We start from the raw sequence: 26,218 nt of genomic DNA, 5'->3' as shown, positions 1-26,218 counted from the left end.
TTCCATGTACTTTTTATTGCTCTACTTTCCAGTACTACTATTTGAATAAGGAATAATTATTAAAAACTAAAAACAGAGAGAGCAAGACCGTTTTCCTCAGTCTGATAAGAACAAAGAACTCACATCCACATGGAGAGGCTGCTTTTTATAACAAACACACCTCCTAAAAGTTAATCACTTTCCATTTAACACAGGGGGAGTGACTAGAGGCATCCGAAACACACAGTGCCATCTAACGGAGGAACCGCCTTGTGTAACCTGAGCATCCAAACAGGGAAAAGTCCACACCGGATCTGTGTCAAGCCACAGGCACACCAGGAATTTTTGAACCAATAGATGATTCCTGACAGAAAACGTCATCTCCAAGTGCAGCATTTTTAAATAATCAGGCTGCACATGTGGGTAATTGCAGCAAAACCCAGTGGCTGAGGCTGCGTTCTCTTCTGGGGCACGCTACAGCAGGGTACCAAAGAAAGGAAAGCACACCAACACGAGCTGGTGACACATTCCAAAAGGGACGTGGGCCAGCCACCTGCAGAAGGGTGGAGGAAAAATAACTAAGCTTCAGTGTTGCTCTCCTCTCCCGCAAAATCAGCCCTCCCACGAGGCAGCAGTGGCACACAGCGTCCTGCCATGGGCTGCCTCTGCTCGGGGCTCTTGCAAGCTCCACCATGGACTGTAACTCTACAACAGGAAAAAAGTGGTTTCTTCTATCAATACAAGTCATGGGAATGAAATGGTTGTGAAAACTCCTTACATGGCTTTTCAAACCCAAACCATGTCATAACTGGGAGGGGATTTGCAGGGGGCTTTACAATGAAATAGTTATTTTTAACTGCTGATGATTAAAAAATAAATAGAAAGAGAAAAGAGGTTTTTTTAAAAAAAAGAAAGAGAAAGAATGCCTACATTTTTAATTGATTACACCAGTTATAATGGTACTTGTATTCCAAAATTGTCAAGCCTTAGAAAAATATCTTGGGAAGGCAATACAATTTAAGTTCATTATACGAATGAAAAGAATGCTGAGCATTTGTATGACAGACACAAAAAAAAGCGTAAGAAATAAGTGGAAGATTCTTTCTCAGTGGAAGATTCATTAAAAATACCCCTACATTAGAATAATACCAGAAGACTAAATTTGAGACTATTTTAACCCCTAATTCCCTAATTACTTTAGTGTTTGAAAACTTAAAGTGCAACTGCATAGGGTAAAATAATTTGACATTTTAAAAGTGGATAATATCCTCACAGTAATTAGCAGAATATTTTGCAAATTCATATGGCAAGTTATATAATGATATTAGCATATAGTATTAATTTGTAACTCACACCTGGGCTGCCAGATCCTTCTAGAATTATAAAGGAAGCCCTTTATTTCAAAAAGAGTCTTAGAGTCCAGTGATAGTATATTTCTATGCCAGATTTTATTCCAGGCTGATTAAATCCATATTTACTTTCAAAACTAAATTCAGCACACCACAACAATATGTTTTGTATGCACACATATACAAAACATTATCTCACTTCTGTGGTTTCACATCTCTTGCTTATGAAACACTGAAAGTACAAACCTAAATGTTTCACCCCTGTCTTTTTCTTTACATATGTGAGGAAACCAGAATTTAGCAGAAAGAAATTGAAGTAGTTTTCTTTAAAAAAAATTAAAATTATTTCATAAAAATATAATAGGTAAGGATCACAGAATCATTTTGTTGGCTAAAAAAAATTTGATAGATTTTATAAATATTTGAGGCCTAAAAATGGCAAGGCAGTTTGAGATAAACTAAAACCAAATGTATAAATGCATTCAGTGTAATTGTGAATTTAACAGCAAACTATACTATGCTTGACTGAAAGAGAACTCTGTCTCTTTTACATTAATAAATGCATATGGTCCATGATAAAGAACTGTATGCTCCCACATGTTTTATACCTGCCTGATTGTGTTAGAGATAAGATGGCGTTTAAGTAATTTAACCAGCCCATGAGGCTTCAGCTCCTGTATACCCTAAAACTCATCCTCCCATCATCCTTCCCACTTGGTCAGCACAGGGATTCTCTGGCATTGGGGTTTCCCCTACAAGGGACTTATTTTCTCTTCACTGGTACATGGGGTGAATCCATTGGTAACATTTGCTTCATTGCTGGTATTACCAGTTGATTTTTATTTCTTCTTTTTTAAAATCATTCCATTATTTAAATCATACAAAATCCTCCCTTAGTAATCAGGACTAGAAAGTGTTTTCTTGGGATTTTCCAGGGAGATTGTCAATGGAGGGATGAGAAAAAACATTAGCATTGGCATTAGTAGGCTTACTCTGGCTTAACTTCATTTGTGAATGTTTATCTCCTCCCCTCCTGAGGCACAGGGGGATAGGGAATGGGTGTTGCAATCAGTTCATCAGACATCTCTGACACTCTTAATTCCTCAGGGGGGGACCCCTCATACTCTTTTCCAGCATGGTCCATTCCACTGGCTGAAGTTCTTTACAAACTGCACCAGTGTAGGTCCCTTCCATGAGGTCCTTCAGGAATATGCCCCAGCATGGGTTTCCAAGGTCCATTGGGCACCCATCTCTTCTGGTGTGGGGTCCTCCACAGGCTGCAGGCAGATTCTGCTCCAGCAGAGATCTTCATGGGGTGCAGGGGAACAGCTGCCTCAGCATGGTCTGCACCACAGGCTGCAGGTGAATCTTGGTTCTGGCACTTGAGGCAACTTTTCTCCCTTCTTCACTGCCCTTGGTGTCTGCAGGTCTGTTTCTACCACAGATTCTCATTCCTCTCTGGCTGCAATTGCTTCTTTGCAGTAACAGCTTTCGCTTTTAATAAGTTAGCAGAGAGGTGCTGCCATCTTCCCTGATGGACTCAGCCTTAGCCAGCAGCCAGTCCATCTTTGAAGAAACTGGACATGGGAAAACTTCTAGCAGCTTCTCACAGAAGCCATCCACCACCAAAGCTTTTCCTCACAAACACCACAGCCTCCTTTTATCACCTTCACCCCCTCCCATGGGCAAGGATGTCATCTTCCAGTTAGTCTGGGCAGACTGGCTGGCCTTACCAAATACAGTTTTCACAAGATACAAGATGTATGGAATAGGATGCACCATGCAATATTTCCACCAGACCTCTCCCTGCTACGGCCTTGTACAGAGTTGTTCAGGACAGGGAAGAGGTGCTGGAAGGCACTCTTGCCACAGCATTACTGCACACCACAGTGCCCTGGCATGCCTGTGCCACATGCCACCACCTCAAATGTACCCCAGCCCTCTGCTGTGCCCCACCTCAGGTGTGCAGAGCACTCCCCAGTACCAGCTGTGGAGCACAGACACTCTGTGTGCCAGTGCAGCTCAAAGCTCACAGCCTGTGGGGCTGCCTCCCCTCTGCTAGCAGCACTTAGTTTTAACATGGTAATACATTTACTAAGGGATGGTTGGCTTGGATGGATGATCTAGTGGTCATTGAAGACATGTTCCTGTTTACTGATTTTATAACTGAGCTGTCCAGAAGGTCTAGTGGCTCTTCTCAAGTGATTCAGTAAGCCAGGGCCACGGTTCTAATTAACACCTGAAGTATTTTGTACTACCACCTTTAGCCCTGAATAGCAAAGCTGCCTTTCCAGAAATCAAAGAAGCTGAGAAACCTATTGTAAAGTGCATTAAATTTCAGTGAGAGAACAAACTGTGGAGAGTGTGAAAGTGCAGAATATTGACAGCTAAATCTGGAAGGAATAAAGGACAAGAGGTGTTAAACAAACAAAAAAGATAAAATTCATACTGTTGTCTATTTTAGGAAGGGACATAAAAGACTTTTTCAAGATTAGAGATGAAAAAGCTACATTGATCCACATTTATCCTCATCTACTACTGGGAGGCTTCAGCTTCTTGTTTCATCTGCAGAATTCTTTTATGAAAAGTCTATTAAATTCTCTATTGGTAGAAACACTGTACCTTTTTGTAAAATCTGTCCCTTGCTTCTCTATTTCTCAGATTCTTCTCAGTAAAGTCAAGATAATGAATGTTTCCTTTTCTCCTGCCCTTTGTCTGAAATGGCTTTCAAGCTCTTAGGAAGCACATCATACAAAGAGACTAACAGGAGAAAGCCCTATTCTCAGCAGTTCCTCTAGACACTACTGGGGAGTTCAGAATATGAGAGGTTGCATAACTCTACCTTAATAAACCAGAGGTTAACAAGACCATAAACCTCTATCCGTAAGTTCAAACGTTCTTTCGATATTACTGCAGTGATAAATAAAACATCCCCAGCATTAAAGTTCCCATCACTTAGGCCTTTCCTCTTGATGTTTGCAGTGTTTATCAAACTAAAAACAATTCATAAAGGAGTCCCAGACTCCAGCTATCAAGTCAATACTTTTCCCCATAAACACAACATCAAAAAGCCAAACTGTTTTAAATACACAAGACTATAAAGTTCTCTTTTCATTTGTTATCTCTCCCGCACCTGCTCTAAATTCTTCTTAGCTTAATTGATGGTCTCTAAACAATCAGTGTTTATATTCACTTTGGAGCTGCTTCAGAAGGAAGATAATAGTTGCTGTTTGTTTTCCTTCTGTGTCCTGGGTGTCACTCAGAGCCACATTGAAGTGAAACTTGATTTCCATTGCAGACACTGGCAGGAGAGTCCTGCACCCACCACAGACATTTGTTGTCTGACTCTGGTTAACAATTCACGTATTAACCATGTTACCTTACCTACCTTTTATGTTCAAGCATTTTTATTGCATTCCAGTAAACCCAGCCACCTTCAGGCAACAGCAACAAACAGGCTAGAAAACCTTGGCCCAAGGTCAACCACTCCTACACCAGCTCTCTGGGACGATCACCCAAGGAAGTGAGCCATTTGTCCTGGGATTTCACTCCCCTGAACTCATCTACAGGATGGACCATAGGGTTGGTCTGCACCTCACAGTCCTAGGGGCAAATAACACTCTATTTAGTGGGACCTGAACTCTGCTTCCCCACTCCTGGCATGATACAGCCTCTGGAGTGTTAGAGCATCTCATCCTCCACGGCCCAGGCTCCCAGAGAGGATCACAAGGAACAGGAGATAAAACCCCAAGCTTTGAACATATTCTCTGTACTTCAAACCTGAGTCGGCAGAGCACTCAACAGGATAAAAAAAAAATTAATGTTAAGTAGTTGAATAACACACCATGAAGAGGAAAATAAAATGGAGAGGCCCTGTCTGGTGTTTTGATAGGTGGAATTTCCATATCAGTTTAATCATTCATTCTTCAGTGGCAATCAAGTTCAAAAAAGAAGGAAAACAAAGAAAAAAGGTAAAATTTTTAGTTCCTTTGTGACAAAAATGTAGCAATCTCTGAAGAATGTTAATGCTGCAAAATATAAAATATTACTTTAATTAACGATTATGCCCCATCTGTGAGTATGGACTCTCGTTACCCCGAGTGTGGCCAACCTCAGCTGACAACACACCGAGTAAACACCACATGGGAAGCTGCAGAGCACTTGCACATTGGAAGACTTCCATCAGCCCAGGAGAGGTGCTAAGAAGACAGGCTCCAACATGCTCAGTGCTTGCACAGCTCAGACTTTGAGCTTATATGCACCCAAAAAGATGGTGGGGACATTTTATCTCCTGAGATGGGGGTGACATCATGGCCTGTACCATGATGTACCATGCCTGTACCAGCACAGGAATGATCTCTCAGAACTGGGACAGGCAAAGGTGTCTTGGCACAGCCCAGCTGGAGCTCTCTGGAACTTCAGTTATTCTTCTAGGGCACCTCCTTATGGCCAGAATAACTTCTCACAGGAAGCTGGATTGTCATTCACAACACATTTCTGTGCATGCATCATTTGGTAATTTTACTTCTGTATTTGAAAACAATCACCTCTCCTTAACAAACAGGAATTTAGGACCTACAATATTGAAATTCCTGAAGAAAGTGTGATTCCCAGGAAAACTGTGATTTCCAATATCAGGTCATGGTCAAGGTAACATTTTTATCACTGCAGAGTTACAGTTTCTCAGTTACATGTTTCTCAACAACACATTTTCTAGCAATATCAAAGAAAATTCAGTGATACCTAGATAGTATGCCTCATTTAACACCAGCATCCTCTCTTAAGAAACACTTCCCACAGTCCAAGAATGATGGATGTGCAGAATTCTTTGCAAGAGTTCCCTTAATCATCTCTCAACTCTACCCTTCCCTGGGAAGGGTAACTGGGAGGTAAATGACAGGTACCATCATTTCACCCACAAAATGACAGTTTTCAGAAATCATGCAAATGAAGGTACAGATATCACCAAAAGTATGCCTGCCTAACAATTGCTTTTTAATGAACACAGAAAGAGACCAAAAAGCTTCTTTCTCTGAACTGTGCTGTTAATATTTCTCTTGTGAACTGAGTGAAAACATGAGAAAATAGTGATTTCAGCTGTGAGGTTTTTGAGGTTTAGATAAACATTCTTGCTGTTAGGGAATTGATGTCTGACAAATTCCACTCCTTGATTTATCACATTTCACACAAAAATTCATCTAATTGCATATTGTTATTTTTGCATTTACAGTACTATCATTGTAGCCCACCATGATTACAGCACCTGTGAAACTCAGTGCCTGGGGGAAAACTACCGTAATACCGTCTCCTTTCTATTAATGGAGTAATTCAATACATTTACCTTCCTGAGCACTGTCATTTTATACAAGCAAAGCTACATATTTCCTGCTGAAACACTGCAAGAAACATTCTTACATTGTGCTTGCTTAATATGCTGGGTAATTCACAGGGGGAAAGAAAAGTATTTAAAAAAGTAAAGGGATACTCATTTTACTTTCAGGCAGAAAATCCTTTTTAGCACTTATTATGTTTTTATTAAAATATTTAAATAAAACCCCTCTCTTCTACAGTTTGGGGGGTACTTTAGTAAAAAAATTAACAATTAAATTAATCAAGTTTTTTAATAAGGTTTTCCATACTGATTCAGTTACATTTCATTCTTTGATACTAAACCTCACAGCCTATGGAAACTTACAGCACTTCCTGTTATGATTATTATACAGAACTTGTAAAAGACCAGAAAAGCATGGAAATTTATTTGTTTCCTCATTAAGAATCAAATTCTGTATTTTATTGTGCATGCACAGCTTCTCTTTCTACTCAGTGGAACTGAGGGCCAAGTCACACCCCTATTTATTCTGAGATCTTTTTCAAACATAATTCAAAGCATATCTTTCCTCTAAAACTCTATAAACAATGAAAAGAATTGTCAGCTTTGGTTTTCAGGCTTTAAAACAGATCATTGACTTGACAGCACTTAGAAAATATGCTCAAAAATGAGTAATGTTACCACTAAAGAACATGCTTCCAGACTCTCCTTGTTGTCTTACAACCACACTGCAAAAAGGCTAAAAATCAAAGATGACTACCCAGAAACAAATATTCCTCTTGAATCTGCTTATCTAGATTTTATCCATTAAAACTTCTACAATTTAACTGAAAAAAATGATGTCATTTAATAAATACAGACATAACCAAAATCTATCTATGTTTTATTTTTTAAAACCTCAAACAGACAACAATTCAAAGGTGTGGAAGGAAAAATATGAAAATGTATGGAAGATGGCCTGGCTTGCAAAGTTAGCTCCATAAATATAGGAGTCACATTTTCACTTTAAAATGAGCCTCTAAAAGGCTCTCTGCCCTTTGCTTGAGATAGTTATCAAAGTGCTTATAAACAGAAAATAACTGCTAATACTAAAAGACTGTTCAGTTGGGCTCCAGCAGTTGTTTTCCTTCTTTCACTGATGTACACACAAACCTGCATATTCACATCTACACACACTGATTTTTTAGATTATTTTAAGAGGAAGATTTGGATGCACCAAGACAAGGATGATGGCAGAATCTTCAGGGGAGTAGTAGTTCAATCCTACAATGTATGGCTGTTGTGGATGAACACCAGTGGGCAGGTAAGCACCACACCGTCACTCACTCACCACCCTCACTGGGATGGGGAAAGAAGAAAGGGAAAAAAACCAAGAACCAAAAAACCAAGAAAACACAAAAGATGAAACAAATTTTAAAAATAATTGAATAAGTGGAAGGAAAGGGAGAGGGACATGGGAGAAAACAAGCAATGCAAAAGCAATCACTCACCACTTCCTGTGGGTAGACTGATGCCTAGTGAGTTCTGAGCTAAAGACAACTAATTCCCTATATCTCCCTATTTTTCCTTTTCTTGCAAGGCATAACTTTATATGGCATGGGATATCTCTTCGCTTGGTTCAGGTCATCTACCTGGTTGGGAACCCTCACCCTCAATCTATTCACTGGGGTGTTGGAAACAGAGGAGACCTTGATGCTGTAGAAACACTGTTCAACACCAGCTAGAGTATTAGGAGCATTATCAGTTCTATTTCAGTCAAAATTCTGGAACACAGAGCTGATATGAAAAAGAAAAATCTATTCTATTCTATCCAGAGCCAGTGCAAAGGTATAATTACTTTCATCAAGCCTGGGTTATATTCAGAAGAAAAAGAACAAAAAGGAGTCTCCTAAGCCATAACAAATGGTGGCAAGCAGCTGGGCTGTTATGTTTCTTAGTTTTTTGGCACTAGACTGTACATTTCTCCATTAATTTAAAGAAACCGAAACACCTAACCACTTCTCCAAATATTCACTTTGATTACAACATTCCCAAACTTTTAAAGGCAACCAGAGTTCATGTATTTTTCTAGAGCCATAGTACGTATCACTAGGAACTCCAAGAGGGCTTACTCCAAGACAGCTTTTCTTATCTGTGACAAACTTCATAAAGCATATGCCTGCAGATTTGGGATATAATTTTGTGATGCTGAAGCTGCCACAGCCCATTCACTGCTCTAATAGGCAGGACACTTGTAGAACTAATACCAAAGACTCCAACCTTTCCCCTGCCAACAGCAGGACAAAAATCATCATGTGCTCACACAATTTACTTCAGGCAAGTTTGGAATTTTAAAAATGTCATGAGTTTAAAAATGACAGTTTCTAGACATAGTTACTCCTTTTCATTATTACTGACACATGGAGGATGTTCACTCGGCCTCTGCTAGCATCCTTACTATTGCTGTCTAGCAAGGAGAATTAACTGAGTCAAACTGCTACCTCATGGAGAAGCAGATATAGGTGTAAGAGCCCCGCCAAATTTCCCACCTAAGTTCTAACAGGACATGTTGATGGAACGTAATCTGGGACCAATTTCCCTTGCTAACTGGCCAGGGGAAAAGCATCATTTTCTTCTTCTGTAGAAGACCCTTGCCTGTGAACCTTCCCTCTTCTCACCTACAGCTGAGAGACACCTGCCTGTTTACCTTGGAGAGAATAAAAAGAACATGTCCAGCCCTCTCTTACCTATCCTACCAGCACCACTTGTACTTTTCTCCTTGCCTGGAGTATCTCTTAGCTGAATCCAACAGTGGAGATAGATAAAACCTTTCATATGCTACTGCCACAGCTAAGGTGAAGAACAGATGACTAATGGAAGGAGCTAAAGGTGATCCCATCAGGTAAAGGACAGAGAACAATGAAGATCCAGAAGTTCTGGGTTTAAAAATACAGAACAAACAATGTTAAGAAGCAGTAAAATAATGCAATTAATAAATGTTTGCAAGGAGAGGGAGTAGTTTTCCCCAGATGGGTACAGAGGAGTTGCTACCCACAGCATAAGATTTCTGGAGGAGGCCTGAAGTAATTTGTACATATCAAACAACAAATTTCTAAATTGCAAATTTGGCAATGACATCACAGATTTAGGAAGTTGGCCCAGCACTAAAGAGGAAAAAACCCCTTACGGTACATTTGCCTTTTATAAATAATAAAAATATTTATTTGCTGAGATAATAGATGTGTAGATCCAGAGGGATTAAGTGCCCTACCCGTTTTACTTAGGAGGCCAGTAAGTTACAAAGAAATTCTCAGACTGCCACTGGAAAGAAAGCTCACCTTTAAACTTGTTACTTTTTTGGCACTCAGAATTCCTGTTTCAAAAAAACATTCCTAGGCACTAGTGGGGGAGTCTTGACTCCCAGAAAAGGCAGTGAGCCAACTTGTAGTTATTTTAAAGAATGCATCAGTTGTCTACAATTTTGCACCCTGGTACAGATCCTGTTTGTCTGAAAAGGATCCAGGCCATATAAAAACGGTCTGTTGGACACAGTCCAGAGTTTTACAGACTAAAAGCACATAATTTTACAACATTCCACCTCAAATCTTGCATGAAAATGCTGGTTAGCAAATTGTGATAGGTAAAGGGAGGTGAACAACTTTTAACATTATCAAAACATTTTTTGGATCAATCTCAAGACTGTGTGAAGAGCAGTATCAGAACTGTGGGAAGAGCAAAAGGGGAAAAGTAACATCTGTAAAATATTTCGTGTTCTAGTCCTTCTGCACCCTTGCAGGGCTTCCTCAGCGACACTTTACTCTGCTACACTTGTAGGGAGGTATTACTCTGATATTTTACAATACAGGCTCCTTGCCATCTGCTCAAAATTCAGATGAACAAAATCATCTAGCTGCCATGATGGTCTGTTAAGGAATACCCTTCACTGTTTTTCTGATGTGTTGAGAATCAAATATGAGGCTTCAGTTCCAAGACCTTACAGGATTATTTTTACTGCCATGAGCAGACCTACAAACCTACACAGGACTATATTATACACCCAAGTTAAGCAAGTGTGTAGATCTTTGCAAGTTCAGAGCCTTAGATGCCTGTTCTGGCCCACATGACCTAACACAGCAAGCATTATTCACAATAAACTTGAGTTCTTTTTAACTGTTAAACACTGAAACCTTGTGTGCAAGATATGCAATTTCTTTGCACCACTTTGTTCTGAGAGAAAGTCCTTTAATGCTGTAAAACTGGCCAGTGATAGGAATTCATCACAGATATCTTCTGTACTGGTGCAGGCACACTTGCTGTAGCCAGAGCACCCCAATGCAGTGGGAGTGACATGCTACTTTTCTCAGCATGACCATACATGCACACAGCTGAGAAACAGCAGGTAAAGCTGCTACATTCAAAGGACCTCGTTCCTAACAGGCTACAAGCCTTGCTTAGCCAGAGGTCAAGCTTACCAAATAAACAGGCTTTCAGCAAAGAATGATCAGGTTTCTTAAGGAAGGGAATCACAGCCTGGGCAAAAACAATCTGAATAAGCAAGGACAAATGCTCAGGGCCCCAGACAAGGAGACAGGCTGATGAAGCTGTGGATAAATCAGAATGCCATCCTACTCAAAAGAAAGGACTAAAAAGAGACACTGGTGCCCTGCTATTATTCCAGTTACTTTTGAGTGGTAAATCATAAGAGTAAAGTGGTTCATAAAAGTAAAGTTCACATGGTTAAGGGCCCCCACATTATAATGTAGCCATTTGAACTCATTCCAGGAACATAACAGCATTGTATAAGAAGCTGCCAGTTGTACCAGTCTGACATAAAACAATGTCCCTTCAACTTCCCTTATAGAGTAGTTGCTGGAGAGCTATTTGCCTTATAGGACCACATTCTCCTTTCTTCATTGTGCCATAATTCCAACTAGGGCTGGAATTAGACTAATGTTTTCTAAAAGTTACTGAAAAGAAAGGAGGCACAGGAAAAAGGACTTTTTAGACAAAATCGTTTATATTGACAAAGTTAAAGCTGTATAAAAAAGTTTTCCTTTCAGAAATGCTTCATCATACAATAAGTAAATTTATCATGATCTGAAGCAGAGAAAGACAGCACAAAGGAAAACTCACTCATTCTGACTCTGATAAAAGACTTACAAAAATCACTTGAGATGTGTGTTCTGAGTTCTTCTGAAAAAAAGAAGTAAGATTATTACACAAAATATAACATTAGAAGCTGTCAGGAGCAAATCAAGGCAGCCATGGACTGGGTCACTTATTCGAGACATGACTCGGGGTTAAAATCTCATATTGTCAATGACTTGATATGACTCTGTTTTTGAAGCCATCATTTCTGTTTCTCCTCCACACCCTCCATTTTAATGGCTGTTCTAAAGATTGAAGAGACATTTTTTAACAGAGGTATTGTCAAAATTAATCAATCCTTCCAAGAAAATATTTTGACCAACTCATGCTTTCAACAAAAAACAGCAGATGAAAACAAAACAACACAAACCAGAAATATCTAAATAACTCACAGGGGCTTCAGCAAATATGGAATATGGCTATTTGCCATATTTCTGGGTAAGTGGATGAGATGTTCTCTATAGGCAAGCTACAGAGCCCCCAGTGGGTTCTAATGTCACTCCATGTAATTAGAGGCACTACATCTATCACCTTTTTTCTCTCTCCTAACAGACCAGCCATGTAAGTGGTGCAACATTTGCTAATTCAGGGTTTGTTATTTCTCGTACTTTGAAGAGTGATTCCATTCCTAGTTAAACTGTCACACAATTCCCCTGAATCTCAAATGCATTATGTATTTTCAAATTAAAAATAAAAAAACCCAAAAAACCCAAACAAAAACAAAAAACACAAACAAACCCTGAATATTCTCCAGCAATAGGGTTGGAGGAACTAGTTCACTTACTCTGAATGCTGTAAATTTGGCCCTGCCAGGTGCCTCAGCATCAGCACAACTGTCAAAGTGCAAGACAGAACTGAGACATGGAAACTCCACCACATCACATCCACGCCACTGCTCCCCTCAGATCTGCTTTCTGAAGAGCCCTCAAACATTTTGCAGACCTCATTTGCCAACAATTGAGTACACAGTGCTTCACCACTTCCCTTGAAAGACTACTCCATAAATGTTAGTCATACACTGAAGAGGAATTTCTAATTGGATACAGATCTCTCCCAAAAATTATGACACACAATATATTAATTTCTGTGTGCTGATCAGTGCAGTTTGAATGCTTCTGTAATACTCATTCAACATCCTCTTTGATATGTGCTGGAATGAAATACTGTAAATAATTCCTCTTTAGTGCTTTTGAAATCTTTTTAGACAGTTGTATTCCTTATAACCGTCTTTCTTTATGGCAGATAAACAATGCACTACAAAAGAAACACCATACCACTGATTGTTTCTGGTTTTTAGCTTGCATTTTAATTCTAGAATAACATATATGGTGAAGAATCTCTCTTGAAACAGAAAGATGTTATGTCTTTTTATTGGAAGGGCAAAAGAACAAATGTCCTTATGTTCTATAAGACACATGAACAGTTGGGTTCATCATAGCAGTATTTTTTATCTGAAGAGTCAAAAGGAAACTGTACTTACCATTGCACTTCTAAATTAGATTGCAATTATACCTATCTTACATTAGGGAGAAAAAAGAAACATGTTAAAGAAAAAAAGAATGAGGGTCTTAATATTAGATCCCCTATTACTTCAGTCTCCTTCACCTGGAATCTCTTCCTTTAAAAATAATGTTGGAAGTCACTTTGGAGAGAAGCCAACTGTCTGGAGTCCTTTGTCCAAAATCAAGTGCGGGCTTCTAACAAGTCATAACAGAAAAAGGCAAGATTCTTTCACTTTTTATAGTATCTTAAAAGCTCCTTTCTCTTTGCAGTTTCACAGAGACTTAAAAGAGAAATTAAATCAGTGCAACGATAACAGGAAAGTCATGGAAGGTAGTAAAAAGTGAATATAGGAAGCAATAGAAAAGCTGCCTTCAGCTCTTACATATATTTGTTACTGTTGGTGAATTTTGATAACACAGAGAGATCTCATTACATACCTGCAAGTTTTAAAAACAAGGTCCACTTCACATGGACTATGCTATTACTTTAGGTGTTCAGAGCCTTGAAATCTTGTGGTCCCATGAACACAGGGCTCTCTGCTCCCCATAGTTCATATGTTAACCCTTTTTCCCCTAGGAATTGCAGGCAGACTAATATTACTGATCATTCAAGGAGAAAGGAATCCTTAGCTGCAGCTGATGTATCACCAGAAAGAATACTCCAAGGGAGTTAGACCATATGATTACAAGGGCATAGAAGAACAGGCCTTGGGAACAGTCCCTCCTAGATGGGAATGTGTAACACTCTCACCTTCCCAGCACTCTGCTCAACAGATCCATCCCCATTCACCCTCTGCTGAAAAACAAACAGTGGCTTAAACACAAGGCCTAGGAACCAGGGATAAACAACAGTGGCTTCTTCAGAGTCTGCACCAAACAATTACAGTGAAAGACTGATTAATTTGGACAAAATTTATTTTTTAAAATCCAAGAGAAACACAAATCAGGTTCTATGCTTATACAAACATCTCAGTACCTAGCTGCTATCTTTATGTATTCATAATTCAAGAGACTCAAGCTAATGAAAGTGCCAGAAGCCTATGGAGGCACCTACCTTTACATGGAGCTTTTAAGGTTTTTGAAACCTGATTTGATTTAGTCTTAGTTTTCCATTTGTCACATTTGCAGACTCCATGTGGGCAGAAAAATTCCTTGATTTTTTGGGTCAGAATCCTCATAATGTCACGTAAGAGTGATATTAGTTAGACCCACAAAGGGTACCCCCTTCCTTTGGTGACAGCTCTTCTCAGAGGACCACAAAGTCCTAATTTTTGTGACATCGTTCTTCCAGTGACACAGGTACTCTAGGAGGGAATAAGTTTATATTCACACAGATGTGTCACCTTGTGGCCATAGCACTGCCTCTTTAGAAGAGAGAAGGTTTCCTGCACACATCTTGCATTTCCTGGGCAAGTTAGTAATAAAAGGATAGATGAAACCTAAAGCATCTCTTCTTGGGCTTATAAGTCACTGAGCGTTGTACATCTCTTGAGAGAACAGTAACTAGTAGCAAGCACACTTGGAAGAAAATTGCAAGCAAACAAAACCATGCACTGGCACGAAAGAAGTGAAGTTTTGGAAATCAGAAGAGGGAAGCCCATCACCCCCTGTAATGGGGATGTTGTAGGTCTTGTTTTGGGACGGTGGCTGCAACAGGCACAGCATTCAAGGCTTAACATCACACCTCACACACCTTGAAGTCCAGCAAAACCTAGGTTGCAGTACACATCTTTCTCAATCTAGTGTTTAATTATCTCAGTGGAGGAAAAATGCTGAGACATGGTTCTTTAGAAAGTACAGAATGTTTTTTACTGAATATTGGTTTCATATCTGCACATTATTGTTCAGATTTTCTTTCAAAATATAAAGCCACTGACCCAATCCTGATCTAGGGAAAATACTGAACCTTGTTTAGAAGAATGTCATCTTTCAAACAAGCTTTAACTTTAGATGTAGTCTGTCCAAACCTTTTAAAGAGTATTTTCCTTTAGGCAAAACGTCAAAAGCTGTGTTGGAATAGACGTATGGCTATACAGTTGCCTAAAATTACTGAATATTTTAGTAGCCTGGTTCAATTTAATTTTTGCAAGTTATTTTTAGATGGAAAACTTCTAAACCTCAGAAAGAGAGTCGTATAGTGATGTTGCCTGTGAATATAAAATAACACACTTCTCTCCCAAAAATATAGTAATTAACAGTTGTAGTAATTATTGCCATCACAAACCAAGTATTTTTCCTAACAGTTACACACTGCCTGCCTGAGACAACGTTCCTTTCCTCTGTGCTCAGAATAAGGATTGAATTAAGACAGAAACCACTGTGGAAGACAGTAAATTTCCAACAGGAATGAGCAGAATGCATTATGGTATCCCTTTTGCAAGATGGGGTCCCCAGACAACCACATAGTCTTTTCCCAGAGAGCTGTGAAATTCACAGTGACTGTCTCATCACTCTGGCTAAATACTGGCCTGAAAAAGAGTTCTGAAGAGCAGCCCTAGCTGTGAAAGGAGAAGTGAAGAATATTTCATGAAGCATCAGGTCTGCCAGTGAGAGTGTGGTAGAAAGGTTGTTCTGTGTGCAGATATCTCCACTGTAAAACCTTTGCACCCTCCTCCAAATCAGAGTGAAGTATTCAAAGACAAGCAAACAGATGAACTGATTCAAATGGATGACTGTGATAGTAAAAAGGTTTCGTGCTAATAAAAAATATTCATCTATATTTTAAAATCACAATAAGAGATATTTTTGCAATTTTAGGAAGGTCAACAGTTCAGCATTTGCCATTTTATGAATTAGACACTAACAATTAATTTAACCATCATTAAGGAATTCATCTGGTAAACAAACCTCATGAATCATGATCTCACAAAGTAGCAAAACTCAGAAATGCTGAGTCATGACAAGGTTATGGGGAAGTATCAAGTAGAAGGAATCAATCTCACTTCCACTTCCCTGTTTTTCTATTTTTACATTCTCCTTTTCCTGGATCATTGCCTTTAATCTGGGACCTTACTGACTGAATGCTGTGCCTTGTACTCTCAGAGAGAGATTAATGGATCTAGCACTGCAGTGAGCAGCATCGATTGACTGTAATCAATGACTCAGCACTGCCACAAACGGGGCAGACAGACTCATTTGCTGCCCACAGCACATCAACAACACATTTTACACAGCAAACCAATTTTTTTCTCCAACAATAACCTTGTCATGTAACCATCCAGTCCACCTCCTACTTAGATTCAGTGCTGAGAACAGCCTACTCTCTTCTACTAACATAATCCCCACATTTATTTACAGTAGTTTATGTTCTTGCTTACTTTACATCGACAGAGATTGTGCTGTTCCAGTACATGGCTACAACACAGGAGCTACATAGTAAGAGAAAAAGGAATGTATTTTGTAGAGTAAATGGAAGTGGTTTCACATGTGTAACTATTCACATTTTTACCATTGTTTTATTAGGTTTTGCATTCATTCATGTAATCTCTTTGTTGTTACTAAATGCTAGTATTAAAATGGGAGTCTAGGCAATAACTCTTGAGACTAATAAGTGGATAGAAGCTAAAGTAACACAGCCATTCAGAGTTCCCAAACTCTAAAGCAGTGAGTCCATGGTATTGGAATCAGTAAAGAGGGTAGCAGTGGATCCCAGTCCGAGGCTGAACCTGCTCTTCTTTGCAGGTGAGGGCCAGCTGTGGGACACCAGTCTCACCGCTGATCTACAAGCCCCTGACTAAGAGTATGGAGGCATAAAGTGAACATGAAAGGAAAATGCAGGCCCAGCTGAATCACTGCTAAGCTGTTGGGGCATGGACATGAGACAGGTTGGGGTCTGAAACTGGAAAATATTTCCAGATTTCATGCTAGGGACATGGCCAAAGTCATAGCAAGCAACAACAGTTGTAAGTTTGAGAAGGTCTTTGTGGAGTCATTCCCTGCTCAACATGAGGATCAAAGACACTTAGATCCTCCACAAAAAATATTTTGTTCAGTCTGAAAAATCTGCAAAGACTGACCTGGCAGCTTCTTTGGGTAACCCATCACAGTGCCTAAATACCAGCTGTGGAGTTCTTCCTAAAATCTAATAAAACCCACCATTACTGCAAATTGCCTTTTGTTCCATCCTCAGAGATGAAGAACAATTAATTGCTGTCACATTTATAACCACGTCTGTGTTATTTATTCTCTTTTCTAGACAGCAATTCACCAAGCTGCGCTCATGAAAGTGGCACTTTGATAGGAAAACCGATGAATTTGAGGGTGGCTGCTGCAACTGGATGTGTTCACCTTTTGTTCTCATATGAAGGCAGCAGTGGGCAGCAAGAAAAGCTCAGCTCCTCCTTGGACCTCTGGTTGAAGGCAGATGGACAGAATATTAGTTCATAAGATGCTTACAAATACAGGACACAATGGGAATCCAGACTTTCAATAAAACACAATCTATGCAATCTATGTCACATTTCCTTAGTACAATTTTTGGTTTGCTTTCCATTAGTCTTTCTCCAGTTTGTTTGTGTATTTCTTAAAGTATCATGTATAAAACTGGATGAACAATTCAGGGTGGTGTTTATCACAACAGAACAGGGGGAAATGGTTACCTCTAATTCTCTTTTTCATAATACCTTCAGTAATGACACCCAGAATGGCTTTCACATTTCAGCATTTTTCCTCATCAGCGACTTGCATTCATTTTCTAATTTGCGGTAGCCCACAGATACTCCTGCTGACTGAATTATTCCCCATTTTCTATAAATAAATTATATTTTCTTCTCTGACTATAGAAACTCATGCTTCTTTTGATTCCATTATATCTTCTTGATTTCAGACCAGCTTGCCAGCTAGTGAAATAACTTTCAAATTTATTTCTACCTCCCTCAGCCTGGGTGTTGTTCTGGAAACTTGGCAGATGATCCTGACTCCATCAATTAAACTTTTTGGTTTTGCAAGCCTTTTCTAGAGAGCTTTTTGTTTTAATTTTTATTATATTATAGCAATTCTGCATACCAACTTTAAAATGTCTGTGGGGTAATAAAGGCCTTTCAGCTGATGGTTCTGCTCAACTGTAATCTTCCATTTCCTCCTTGTGTTTTGCTGCTTTTGTTCTCATGTGGCAGAGAAAATGTCCAAATTGGACTCCTCAAGGTACAGAAACATGTGAATTAAACCTTCAAGGCACTTTTGCTTAATCTCCAAAATTAAAATGGAAGCTAACAACTGTAAGTCATTTCACTCACTTTCATTTATCCAAGCCAAATCTTGTGCATTCCAGCAATGTGGAATGATACACTCTAGAAACAACATGGCAGGTCTCTGAAATATCCATGTACCTATGGGGCATTGCTGAAAAATTGCTGAGATCAACAGCTAAACTTATTTACAAATCCAGGTAACTTTTCCATTAAAGAGAGCACTTTAGAACATTTGTAGCGATATAAAAATGCATGTTTTTTCTTACAAGTGCTCCATTCATACCATAAACGTGGTGAGATTCTATAATGAAGGATATAGAGCCTTCATCATTTTCATCCAAACCATTAAAAACCATTAAGATATGAAATACTTGCAAACCTAGACGTGAACTTGTCACTTTTCTCTTCTGTGTATATCATACATACCATTCTTTAGGACATGAGCTTTGTTGACACAACTTAAGGCTTATTTATTAAGCCAACCATACATGCTCATGGAGTCCAGTGATTCACATCATGTAAAAACTGAACATCTTAAGCAACACATGTGCAATAAAAGCAAACAGATGTTTGCAGTCTAAGCTTGCATTAACGGTGGTGGCATGGCAACATATCAAAGGCAAAATGCAACATGGCCACAATTTCCCACTGGAGTGCTAAGCACAGCTATGTAACTCTGAACCCACAACCAATGGGATATCCCAAACCACCCTGGGTACATTGCTGCACTTAAGGTAAGAATTCATAACTAACTGCTAATGCCTAAACTCCCCAGCTAAAACCAGATGGAATTTCACATGAAGGAGACAACAGAGGTATGAACAGTATACTCATTTTACAGAATTAACACAGCAGGAATATTAATGTTGTTTCGTACACAGTGAAATTAAATTTGTCCAAAAAAATCCACCTCAGGAGGCCAGATCTGAGGTTTTACATGGAATTTTCCAGGCCAGGTAGCTACAAAACAGAAATGTTAGAAACTCAGCAGCAGGAGCACATGCATCACTGGAAGAGCAGAGCAGACAAGTCATGACACTTTCAAACTGCTACCCCAAGCACTCTCCAAGCCAGTGTGTCACCAAGCAGAGCACCCTCAGCCCATTGCAGTGACTGGAACTGTGCACAAGGGGTCAAAAATGGCCTTTCTTTCATAACACTGAATGTGAACATCATGAATGCTAAATGAAGCTGAACTTAATGTAATGATACTTAATGAAAGCAACTGTTTTTGTTTGTTTTTTTAAATGCCATCTCCTTAAACCCAGCTTTCAGAGGACCAATACAAAAACATTTCACTGAGTGAAACTACTAAACAAAAGAGAGAGTGCAACTTAACTTCTATCCTCTAATGGACCCATAAATGGAAGATCTCAATTTGTTCAAGGAAAATCCTGAGTATTAACTGTTTTACATAATGCAAGTACCAATTATTCCAGTCTCTGCACAAAATCACATGAAAATAGTAACTTTACTAAAAAAATTCAGCAGATTTTAGATCCATATGAAATTGAACATGAAGACCCATAGATATAGGTAGATTAGGAAACATACATCTGCCTTTGTACAGATTTTTAGACTCAAGTATATTTCTAGATATCTTGCTGAACATAAAACCTATTTAATGTGAAAAAAACATTAAAATATGGACTCACACAAAATTTGCAATGAAATATTTGTCTTCCCTTGATTACTTGCTACACCACCAAAACCTAGACTTAATGTTAATATTTTTAATGAAAGAACAAAAAATAAAAACAGCAGGGAAATACATCCTATGCAGCTGATAAATTCAGACCCTAACACAGGTTGGATATTTTTAATACCTTCCCCTTATGAGTCCCAAAGCAGTGTGTATTCTAAAGCTCTAACCCTTACAAAGAGTTTTGAAGCATAACTTGGAATTAACACAGAAAAAAAATTTAAGATTTAAGTGATAAGCTACTACTTGCTTAAAGTCTAATAAGGCTACTTGCAGATAACAGAGGACTAGAGAACTTGTGGAGGCTTAATTTTCAGCCCAGTTGTTTTCTCAACTTTTTGGAATGAATAAACACAAAGGAAGATACATCTTCATCACAGACTTTTCATGCTTTACATTTCCCAATCCTTTTTAATTAAAATACTTGCATTTTTCCTGTCCTAAACAATTACATTACACAATAGTGAACAAATATACAGATGTCACAGACTTCCAATCCAGAGCACAGTTTTGTTTTAATGTTCTCTCATCTAAGAAAGTGCCTTCTTAAGCCATTCCTCAGCTCCACACTGTCCAGCTTTTTGCCTCCTTCATTTTCATGACTCTTAAGCACTTATGCTCACAGGAGCTGTAATGAATGGAAAGCTAGGCCAGAGGTTTCTCCTGAGGAACATGTCATCTCAGTTTTAGGTTGTGGTTGCAGACTGCAATCATCATAAGTGCATCCTGAAAGTGGCACAGCAGAGCCAAGTGAAGCACAGCAGTACAAGGACAGCTGCCAGACTAGAAAGCCCAGCTCAGATTTGGAATGATATTTTTGACTTTAAATTCCAAATACACTTAACAAAGGCTGAAAGAAGAGGGGCAAGTTTTAAAAAAGGTTAAAAAAATATTAGGCAACACACACACTTTTTGTGGATCACATGATCTCTAGAGAGCAGCATTAGGCTGATGAACTGGGCAGACAGATAAAGATGCTCTTCCTATAATTCCTTATCATTCATCTTCAAAGCCTGTATTTTACTTCATGCAATACTGTGAATTCTACAGAAAAAGTGATTTTGCCTTGCTCTCTAGACACCCATCTCCATCTTGAGTTATTCTTAGTGCTTTTGCTTAGAGCTCTTCAACTGCAGATGGCAATTTTCAATTAGGTATGTGCTTCAGGGGAAATAAGGAATTTACTAAGGTCACTTAAGGGCAATGAAATCACACACGCCACATAAAATGCTTACACTACAAAATGATAGCATAATGGAATGGTAAAGCCTTTAACAAAATCGTAAAGGGAGCATGCAACTAGTGCAGCATGTTCTTTTATTATTTCAAGCTCTCCAGTTACACCTTTGAAAAGTTAGTCTTTTCTTTTTTTTTATTTTTAATTTTATTGAATATGTGTAAAGATACCAGGAAAAAATATGACGTACCAAACTGCCTCCTGACAATGTGTAAGAGCACTTAGCTTCAAATTAAGTGCAAGTCAGAAAATGAAAGCAAGAAGGAGGTGATGGATGCAAGTCAAAAAAACCTACAAAAAAGAAGAGTCCCAACTTTGTGTTTAGGATGAGCAGATTACTAAATGTGGAAATATATTAAAGACGTTTGGTGTGTTCTTTGCTTTCTAAAAAAAAAGTTATGATATATTAAATACATAAAAGTCTTCCTGATTTAAAAGTGACAAATTAATAAAAATTCTCATTAATTAACCCATCAGTAACATAACAGAAAGGCAGAAAATAATTTTGGCTCTTTATCAATACTATCAAGTCCAAGTTATTTCTGCTTTCCTTCAGTCTTGCCTCAGTTACACACCTAAAGCTGGCACCACAGGTGTATGCACAGACTTGGTGTGCTCATTGCCTTCACCTGGGTTCAGCACATTCATCCTCAAAATATGCAGTCCAACACAACACTATCACTGCACTCTGATCACAGTTCTGCCATTAAAATCAATACAAAGAAACCCTTGAATGAATGAAAAAAAAAATTTAATCCTTAAACATAGTCAGAATGCCTTTAGCTCTTTCTTCTCCAATCAGTGAATAAATCTCATCACCTATTAACATGGGTTAGAGACCCATGCCTAGGGTAGCAGGCTGATTTTCAGGAGCTCAAGCCAGAGAACAGTCATCCAGTCAAAGCCCATGGATTTTCTTGTGATTTTAGATAAAGCACAAGGTCTATTCCATATTTTAAATGGGATAAAAATATTTTAAATTTTACCTACTTTGAAATTATTTTCTCACTGTAAAATAAAGGCATAAAATTTCCCTGGGATATCTCTCCCAGCCTTCAGCTCTGCTCTGAAAAGAATTGGCTTTCTGTGCATCCAGATCAATGGAAATTTCTGCGGCACCACAGGCACAGCACCCCCAGTACCCCGGGGCTGACAGTGGTTTTAGGCAGGTGCCCCTGATGCTGCAAGCTCTGAAGCATCATTACACATCTCCTGTGGGTGGCAGAGGCAGGCACTGAAAGGCTGAAAGGGGTGAGAGGCAGCTCCTCCCCATGTGTCCCTTGAAAGGGTCACACCACAGGGCAGGCAGGCCAGCCTGGGCCAGCCCAGCACCAGCCCTGTGGCCACACAGATGGCTGCTCAGATCCTGGGACACTGTAAGCTCATGTCAACCCAGAATACACTGAAGAGACTTTGAACCATGTTTCTACCTTGTTTGGCACTGGGAAATCATAAGAACATTAACGATTGCAACATGGCTAGACAGACTGATGGGGGCAATGCAATTTCCTGCAAAGGCTTGAAAAAGGTGATTTAAGAGCATGTTTCCCTGGAGTCTTCTCTTGCCCTTTAAATTTATGCTTTACTTACAGCCCTGTTAAAAGTCCTTTCTCTGTACTCCTTTTCAATTCAAAATAATAAAGATACTCCACAAAACCACCAGGATGAGAAGTGAGACAAGTGAAATTTATGGTTCTGGTCTACCAGCCTTGCTTTCTTTGCTGTGGCAGCTTCCACCACAACCAAAGATAATTCATCACAATGAACCCATTAGCTTCAGCCCTGGAACAGGTATTTAGGAACTTTTTATGTACTTTGTGGTGTTGAAGCTCCTGTAAAAGTCTCTACTGAAACTACTATAGTTATCCTGTGTCATTCCCATCAAAACCTAACTCAACATTCCAAGTCAGGAGTCAACAAAAATCTTATACAGAAATGAATTAGAATCTCTATGAACACAACTGACTTTTAATTCTTTATTCTGAATTGATTTTAATCAGGTAACACTATATTACTAATCTCAGGGAGACATTAATTCATAAAAGTTACAGCAATTTTTAAGGAAGAGGATTTTTAAATGATAATCATCTTCATTGTAAGCTTCTAATGTCCTGGGAATTTTACTTTTCCACTTTGATTGCAAGGAGAGATGTAGCTCCATCTCCCATAATGAGTGCATTCACATGCCTATGCACACATCAATATGAATAGCCATGAAAATAAGAGGAAAGTAACCATATCTCTATGAGTCTCTAAAGTCAGAAAAACAAAAATCATTCTGAAAATGCACTCCACCTGTTTCTGGCTAGTTCTCTGCAACCTTTTTTCCTTAGAAGGTACTCCAAGAGATCAACTGAAAATACTTTTCCATTCCTATGTTTTACACCATAATGGCAAAAAACTTAAGCTCCACAATGAACATGCTGCTACTTAACAGTGACTGTCTGATGGACTGCACACCAGTATTCTTACAGCCAGAGACTTATTGGAAATTTGTTTTCAACTTTATTTTTCATTATGTCCTGACTAAAATCTTCAGGGAGAAATATCTCCGTCTTTGTGAGGATTTTACTGAAAGCCTGTTTTAAAAATGTTATCATACTGTGCAAATACTTCCTAAGAAATACAAATCCTGTTTTTGAACTGGGCAATCCCTATTGTAGTAGAACCTGTTTAGCTTATATTTCCTATAACAGTACCTGAAGTTTATTTTTCAACTCACTGCAAAATCTTTATTGCTACAGGAACTCCCTGTATTGTAACAAACACATTCCAGCTATGCTGATTTAACTGCATTCACACACATCCAAATAAAATACACCAAAACCCTAGACATGCTTAAGGAGTGCACCTTTTGCAAAATGTACATTTTAAGATTAAAAAAAAACAAAACAAAAAACCACCCAAGTAACAAACACGTCAAGAACTTTTCCCAGATATGCTACGCTGATAACACCATGGATTTGCAGTGCTTCAGCCAACTGACCAAAGTATCTCAGCTTTATTTCCCGTCTCAGCTTACATCTGTGTTCCATCAGAGCTAAGAAAGTTTGAGAATCTCTGCAGTAAGACGAAGGTGTATCGGACTTGGGAGCACAGGGGATGTGGTCAGAGAATTCACGGGAGCTGCTCCGGCAGCAGCGCCCGCTCTGCTCCGCAGCCCCACGGAACTCACCAGCCGCTTCAGAGGAACAGCAGCTGGACGGGCAAAACCTCGCTCCGACCCTCTCCGCACCCCGACCCCGCCACCCCCCAGCTGCGAGGACCCGCCTGACATACCTGCTTCTCCATGTTTGCCCCTGACAGCTTTTTTCTCTTTTTCCGAAGGAGAGGGGGGACAGTCCTTCCTCCCCTGTGCGCGGTGCGGCCGCCGGGGCTGCGCTCGCTGCGGGGCTGCCCCGCCCGCCGCCGAGCGCGCTCGCCCCTCTGCAGGCACTGACAGCCCTGCCGAGCTGGGGCCAACAGGTTTCCTTATATAGGTAAACACAAATTGCATTCCTGGTGACAGAGGCTAACTGGAAGTAAGCTCAACTTAGTTAACTCCACAGATACCAAATGGGTCCGGGTTGCCTGAAGTTTGCTTAGCACAGTCTGGTGAAGGGTCTTCAGAAGGGAAAACAGCTTCCTTGTAGTTTAGCACCAATTTAGTTATTCCATTACTTAAAGCCATAGCAATACTGAGCACTATGTTCACATTGCATTAAACACTTGACGATTTTACAGAACACTGAGCCTTCATTTTCATCCTAGAACAGTGGAGGTGACAAAGGTGTGTGTGTGTGTACTACAAGGTGACAAGGTTTGTGTACACACTTTCTAAAAATGTTAAATAATTCCCACAATATTGAAGTTTCCATATAAAGATTATCATATACCAAGTGCTCTGTGAAAAGGTTAGAAAATGAGGATTGCATTGCTAGTGGAAAGATGCAGTGTAAGAAAGCTTGTTTTACTCTTTCCCAGTTCCTTTTTTATACAATGTAATGGTTAAGCATTTGGTGACAGATCTGTCTTTGTCAGGGATGTGTGATTGCAGTACATTAACAGACACACCCCTACCTAAACAGGGAAACAGAGACAAGGAAGTACCAAGAACAAGCCTATGCTGCACTCTGCAGAGCAATGACATGTGTATTTCACAAATTTTTTTCATCACCTTGACTGCTCACTACTTTCTAACCCTTTTCTGCAAATACAACTTGCTTGTCTGGAAGAACTTTAGCAGGCAATTAGTTAATTAATTACAGGGAGAATAATGTAATATGTCTCACTTTATTATAGTCAGGCAAGATTCACTGTTAGTTATCTCTTTTCTACCAGCCAAAACACTGTTGATATGCAGGGGGAATTAGACAGCAAAAAACATGAGGATAGGGAAAAAAGCAATAAAAAAAATGATGTACATACACAAAAATATGATTGAAAATGAGAAAATTTTCAAGATTTAATAAAATTATGAGGGGATGACTTAAAATAAATACAAGCTCTAAAATACACAAGTTTTTTTTTCATTCTGTCCCCAGATATATTGTCTATAACTAAAATGCACAAGAGACACAAATTTGGCTTCCTGGTGACCGATGAAGTGTGAGAAACAGCAGTGTACCACCCAAAAGCTGGAAATTATCATTATCCAGTGGACTACAGCATTTCTTATTGCTGCCCAATATGTGACTTGAAGATCATTAAATAATATATTGCACAGAAAAGCTATTCCTAATATCAATTCCTAATGGTTTCAATACTTCTTTAGTTATAATTTTCCTCTTTCCCTGAGGCATAAACATTCAGCCTCATGATACTG

The 26,218-nt window shown here is 39.2% G+C and overlaps 1 protein-coding gene across 1 annotated transcript in view; it reads right to left on the bottom strand.

Moving 5' to 3' along the window:
- Positions 1–24,781, bottom strand: part of MID1 (midline 1) — a 238,277-nt gene extending 213,496 nt beyond the window's left edge. The window contains exon 1 of the mRNA XM_015641077.3: positions 24,694–24,781. The gene's annotated coding sequence lies outside the window, so the exon portion shown is untranslated. The remainder of the gene's footprint in view (positions 1–24,693) is intronic.
- Between the last annotated feature and the right edge of the window lie 1,437 nt (positions 24,782–26,218).

Source organism: Parus major, chromosome 1 (assembly GCF_001522545.3).
Source record: "Parus major isolate Abel chromosome 1, Parus_major1.1, whole genome shotgun sequence".
In the NCBI taxonomy this organism is placed as follows: domain Eukaryota; kingdom Metazoa; phylum Chordata; class Aves; order Passeriformes; family Paridae; genus Parus; species Parus major.
This window is presented reverse-complemented; position numbering and strand designations above follow the sequence as displayed.